Raw genomic sequence first — 6459 nt, 5'->3', positions numbered from 1 at the left:
CAAGTTGGTGTAATGAATCCTTAAATCTTGTTACAATTCATTATCTAGCAGAACTCCATTCTACTTACCTTTGCTGTCTAAAGCCCTTTCTCCACCTAATAATGCCTCCACTTTTGCCTCCTCTTTTCCTCTATGCTTCTACCAGGATGTGCCATGGTAATGATGATTGTACACAATAGCTGTTAAGTATAATATTTGGAAAGCTTTAGGTTCTATTCCCTTGATTGGAGAAAGTCTGTCTTACACCATCCTCCAACAATTTGCTTTTCCCATTAAAATTGCTTTGTGTTTGTCTATCCAAATAGGGTAGGATCTGGAGTCACACAAAATATGGTAAGGCAAACACAGACATTGGGCACCTTTCATTCTAGTTCCCATTTGAGATACTGAGCAGACATTACTGGTTAAGCAATCTGGAGCTAGCCATGAGAAAGTGAGTCTTTCTGATATGAGATAGAAGTAGATGGAGGGTCCAGTTTAGTTCTCCTGCATAAGCTCTGATCCTAGCAGATATGGACAAAACTCATATGTGTCCACAGGCTTCTGAAGGCAGCAGACACTGTGCATGACAAAGTGGGCCAGGAACACACAGCTGGGGTTCACATTGTATATTTGGTCTAGCATATTATCACTGTCATTCGGAATATTAGCAGGACTAGAGGAAGCCCAAATGGTATCAGCTCATCAAGGAGAAAGAGTTGTGGTCTGGCCAGAGCGAGATTGAATGGATACTTCAGAATGACATGCAGTGTGGGTACTGGGCAGTATGCAGTCCCATCAGAGACCAGGTGGCTTGCACTTTGAGGACTGTGATTTGAGAAAAACCTTGATAACTCAACAAAGATCTAAGGACTTGTCCTTGGTGATCATCCTTCCTTCTTGTACAACCAGATATTCTGGTGAGGGGACAGAATAAGACCAAAGGACTGGAGAAGTGTATGAAAATCATCTTCTTTAAAATATTACATCACTTAAAAGAATGATCCAGAATAGGACTGGTTAAAGATGGTCCCAAATGTCTGCTGTTTGGTGAATGAATCTTACGTGTGCATACTCAAGATAAAACCTCTTGCGTATACTCCTGTGACTCACAGCAACTGCAAAACCAAATTTCCATTACCTCTAAAGTGGGTAGGGAGGTTGGACATGATAACACTAGGGAGACAAAGTCAGGCAGACTTTAGTGTGTTCAAGGCCTTTGTGATACAGTGATTTCCAGGACAAGCAGAGCTACATAGAGACCCTACCTTATTAAATTCAGATGATGATGGTGGTGGTGGTGGTGGTGGTAATGATGATGATGATGATTTTGATAGGTGGAAGAAATCAAAGGGCTCCATCCCTTTAGACAGCTATAAAAAGATGTCTCTCTCTGCTTAATCTCCACAATTTATTGACATTCTTTATGATTTTTAAAATTTATGTACATGTTTTGAAGATTGCTTCCTGGTGAAAAAGCTGCTAAACATGTTTGTAAATAGTATCTCTTGCCCCTATTCACACCAGCACCTGTGGGACTATAGATGCCTTTTTTCTGACATTTGAAAGTATTAAAACAGCTCCAGGGCTGAAGAAAACATTTTCCCTGTAATCTCTGAAAAGTTTAGTTGCCAAGGAGACAGAGGCCTTAGCGACCAGGTAAGCAGGCTTTGGCTCTATATTCACATGGTTACTCGGTGAAAGAATAAATGGGAAAGGTGGGGATGACTGGGGGGAATGGATGCTAGGATTTCCTGATTCTTAAGCCTAAAGTCTCTTTTATTATGTAATTATAGGAAACCCAAACTTACCCTTTTAAAATGGAATAGTTTTTAGAAAAGATTGCAATTTAGTCTCCATACCCTTGGTACACTGAAATGCACACGCCATCTTCATGTCCACCATCCATAGCAACACTCTAAATACTAAATATTTGCAAATGCTTTAAAAGATGGCAGAATAAATGATAAACCCCTAAAAGTGCACTCTCCTGTCAAGAAAAGTGTGGTGATTTAATAAGAGCGTACCCATAGTTTCCAGCATTTGAATACTTGGTCCTCAGGTAATGGCACTATTTGGATATGTTTAATGGGGCAGCCTTGCTGGAGGAAGAGCATCATTGGGGGGGATGATCTTCTGTCACAAGACTTCTATTTGGCCCTATCTATGTTGTGCTTGTGGTTAAAGACATAAGCTGTCAGCTTCTTGCTCCTGCTGCCAGATCTGCTATTTGCTACTATGTTTCCACTTGTGACAACTCTTATCCCTCTGCAACTATAAGCCCAAATAAACTCTTCTCTGTTGCCTTGGTCATACAGTTTTATCACAATAACAAAAAGTAACTCATAAAACCTCAAAAAGCATTTCCCTCTGCTTCTCTCCCTCCTTCCTCTTTTCCTATCTCTTCCACCTCCCCCTCCTCCTAACCTCTTCCCCTACCTTATAAAGGGAAGACAAACAATATCACCCTGAACCAGAAGGACAAAGAGACTGACTGATTGGAACAGTTTGTTTTTGTTGTTTTTGTTTGTTTCTTTGTTTTTTGGAGGGGAAACTGGGAAAGGAGAAATTCACATGTAAATAAAGAAAGTATCTAATAAAAAAAAAGAATACAAACACAGTTTGTGATTTCCAAGATTTCCAACTAATCTTGCTGTGTGAATGACAAATGCCTTTTTGTTTTTCATGCTGTTTCATCAGTGAAGGATTGGTAAAAATGCAATAAAAACTCCAATGTTCCACCAACATCTGGTCTTAGCTGTTAACTACTAGGCATCAAAAGGAGAAAAGTTGAGAAAGAGGAGAGGAAAGATATACAACAGCTAACAGCGGACTTGTGGATGAATAGGCCTGGGCTTATAAACTACACAAGACAACAGTAGTAAGGACATACACAAGCTTTTTAATATCCTATAATTTACTTATTACATTACCATGAGTCAGTTCTTACTGCCTCATCCAATACAGTGAACTCAAACAGTTCTTCATATTATCTGGCCTGCCAGAAATGGTCTCTTCCAAGATAACTAGTACCTCGGATTCAAGGAAGACAAAATACTAAAAACAAAAAAGTGAGTTTTGCATTCTTGGCTGTAGTCCATCTCCAGCCAGAAGCCAGGGATGGTTGTCTTCATAAAATAGTATTTTTGTCTATTTATTTCCTATTGACTTTAATGTTCTTAGATGTTTACAAAGAATTGTCTCATCAGCTGGTTCATGATGCGGTTTGAGGTCATACAACTATACTCTTCAGGTGAAAAGGAACCACATAATTTTTGAAAAACTGATTCAATATGAATTTCTGTCTCTTTTAAAGAATTAAAAATATTCTACCATGCTTCATAGGCATTCTAATATTTTTAATTCATACCAGTAAGCAGTAGATCCAGTAGTTGCCAGAAGAAAAACTATTGTCTTCACTCCTCTTTGAAGCTGAATTCTGGTTTGTTTTGTTTGCTTTTAGGTAGTGTGTAACTCAGGTTGTCCTCAAGATTGAGAAAGCCTCCAATACCCCTATGTCAACCCCCAGTGCTGGGATGATAATCATAAGCCACCTCATATACAACTAGGGTTCAAGTTCAAGTCAATAAAGTTTGCAGGCTCCAAGCTCTTGTATATGGAACCTCTGTGTTCACAAGAAAATTACTGGACAGTAGATGCAGGAAACCTTGGTTTGTTCTAGTGAAAATTGAAGAAGTAAACAAGAGGTAATATATAATTATAGCAGATACTTAATGCATAATTAATTAAGTAAAAAGTAAGTGATGTTGTATAGAAGCATGCTATTTTATGGTCATGTAACTTACTAGTTTATCTTCAAAGTTGTTTTGTAAAGTCTAAAATATTAACTTAAATTTGTTTACCCTCTGTAATTGGCTGCAAATCCTATTAGTGAGCTTTCTTTGTTAAATAAGCATGCTACAAGTTACTACAGGGCTAGAGGGTGTAAACTATAAACATAGGCACATGTACTTCAACTTCATAGCTAAATGTTACATTCAGAAGGTCAAATAGCCACAGGAGATCAAAAATGTACTAAAATAATGACATCTCATAGCTCCTACTAAAAAGTAATTTTAAGGACTAACACTCTGATAGAACAGTTTCCAAAGGATTCAAGTCAACAAGTTCTTAAGCCTGCTTCAATACTTTAACTTCTAACCTGAACTTCCTGGCCTATAGGACATTCTGTCAACACTGGAATCCTGATTTGTGTTGCAGCAGATGCTGGCCCAATACTAGTGCATCCAGAATAAGTCAAGAATCCTTTTTACATAACCTTCCTTTTCCCTCACATAGATCAGAATTTTCAATTAAACTCCTATTTAATTTTTCTCTTCCCTTTAGAATACTAAAAGGGATATTGTTTTCTGATTCTTCTTAATTGTTCTCCTTTTTTCTGATACAAATCAATTGAAACATCATAACAGCTTCAAATTAATTACACTTTTTCCCTCTGCTTGGATGGATATGTACACATCTCAGAACTCCATGACTGCACTCACATTACTAATAATGCAAGAAGCTCTTTGATGGCTGGGTGTTGACACTTGTCCAAAGCAACTCACCTTTCACATGGCATGTCTTTGTGTTTCAAAGCAGGATAAAACGGGCATTGGCAGTTTGGGTTTACTATGACTAAAGAATAAGAATCTGTTATCTTTTTAAATTAATCCTGTCTGAAGAGAAGCAAATTTGACTCAAAAGCAGCAGTTCTCAGGGTAGTTGAGCAAGTTCGTGGTCATCTCTGCTGTCAACAGCTAGACATTCAAGTCACCAGATTGACTTCAGTTGCCCCTGACTGTTTCACACATCCCTACAAGGGAGTCCAAAACCAGTTCTAAAAAGAAGCCATTTTAGAACATCTGGGCCATCTTAGAATGGATATTTGTTTGTTGATTTGCCCATACTGTGTGAGATGGAATCTGGTTATTATGTTGTCAAAGAAGAAAAAGACCTAGAATGTTAGTTTGTAGATCAAAACTTATTTTTTGTTCTTGCCTCTAAAATAGGTATGGCCAGGTAGCTTTGGTGGGCTGAGCAGGCTGTGTGCATAGGAAACCTCCTGTGGTATCCAGCAATGTGGGGCATAGACACTTGTTTCTATGGGCAAATGTACTGTGGAGTCCTTTACAATCAATTTTCTCACAATAGGACTTTATTATTTTCAGACCAGTTTTTAAAATTAGGTTTGTTTGTTTGTTTGTTTGTTTTTAAAGATCCAGTACCCAGAAAGGATAAAAACTACACAAAAATCTACCACAGCTTTATGTTTTCTCCTTTGCTGTTTTGTAGTTGGTGTTAGTTGTTGGTTGTTATTTATTTATGTGTTTGTTTGATTTTAATACTTCTATTATCTTCTTAAAGATCTATTTGTGTGTAGGGAGGTGTGAGTGTGAGTGTTTGTAGTCCTTAATTAACTGGCAAGATAGAAATTTGGTTAAAGAAAAAGAAGAAGTTTTGTATTATAAGAATTAGAACCAAGGAGCTCCATAATTATCCAACATCCATTCAATATTTCAATATGGTTAGAAATATACATGATAGGATTTCAGGGGTCTTCTGGCTTCTTCTTTTAAGGTCCTGGTCAGCTTTGGCCACAGTATAGCCTTTCTGCTGAGTCACTTTCTGTACCAAGCAGTCATCAGCATAGCATTTCTGCTGAGTCACTTTCTGTACCAAGCAGTCATCAGCATAGCATTTCTGCTGAGTCACTTTCTGTACCAAGCGGTCATCAGCATAGGTTCTTTTGTGAGTCCATGGCAACCAATCAAATTGTAGATCCTTGGCTATCTGTAGTGCCACTCAATACTTCTGCCCCTTTTCTCAATTTCTGCCATTATACAATCAGTTATACAAGGAATACACTTGGCATATAGACAGTCTACTATTGATGGCTCCAAGTCCAAAGCCAATTTAGATTTCATAAGAAAGTTGATAAAATTGGTATCAACAAGGATATGGCAAGGAGGACCCAATTGAGTACTATACTAGAAAAATAATCAGGAAGGATGTTAGGGGACTTCTCTTCCCTTCAAAACACTGGGATCTTTCTCTTCTTCCATTCTAAGCTTTAAGCTGTTAGCTTTTATCCTTTTCTATAAGTCTCTCATCTCTAAGAGACTTCACTTTATAGTCACATATTTTCTTTTTTTCTTTTGCTTCCCCCAGTTCATGAAACTCTCCTGTTTCATACAGGATCACCTTGTTTTATTTATTTTTACATGTGTTTATTGTTTTGTTTGGGGGGGGGTCAAGGAACTGAAGTGCATATTTTATATATCAAAGCAGGTCTGGCCCCCAGGTTCTCCCAGCATGCCTCAGTACTTACCTGACATATCCTGCCCCCAATCCTGATCTTTCCAGCTCAGGAGCTAGTCTGCCGTTCCCCCAAAGATTCTTCCCTATATAATCCAGATATTTTTGGTCCCTCCTCCTCCTCTTCCTCCTCCTCCTCCTCCTCCTCCTCCTCCTCCTCCT

The 6459-nt window shown here is 38.3% G+C and overlaps 1 pseudogene; it reads right to left on the bottom strand.

The window, feature by feature from the left end:
• Window positions 1–5453: 5453 nt before the first annotated feature.
• LOC116074484 lies at window positions 5454–6317 on the bottom strand (annotated as a pseudogene).
• Between the last annotated feature and the right edge of the window lie 142 nt (window positions 6318–6459).

This window comes from Mastomys coucha, unplaced genomic scaffold (genome assembly GCF_008632895.1).
Source record: "Mastomys coucha isolate ucsf_1 unplaced genomic scaffold, UCSF_Mcou_1 pScaffold3, whole genome shotgun sequence".
NCBI classification, from domain to species: Eukaryota; Metazoa; Chordata; class Mammalia; order Rodentia; family Muridae; genus Mastomys; species Mastomys coucha.
This window is presented reverse-complemented; position numbering and strand designations above follow the sequence as displayed.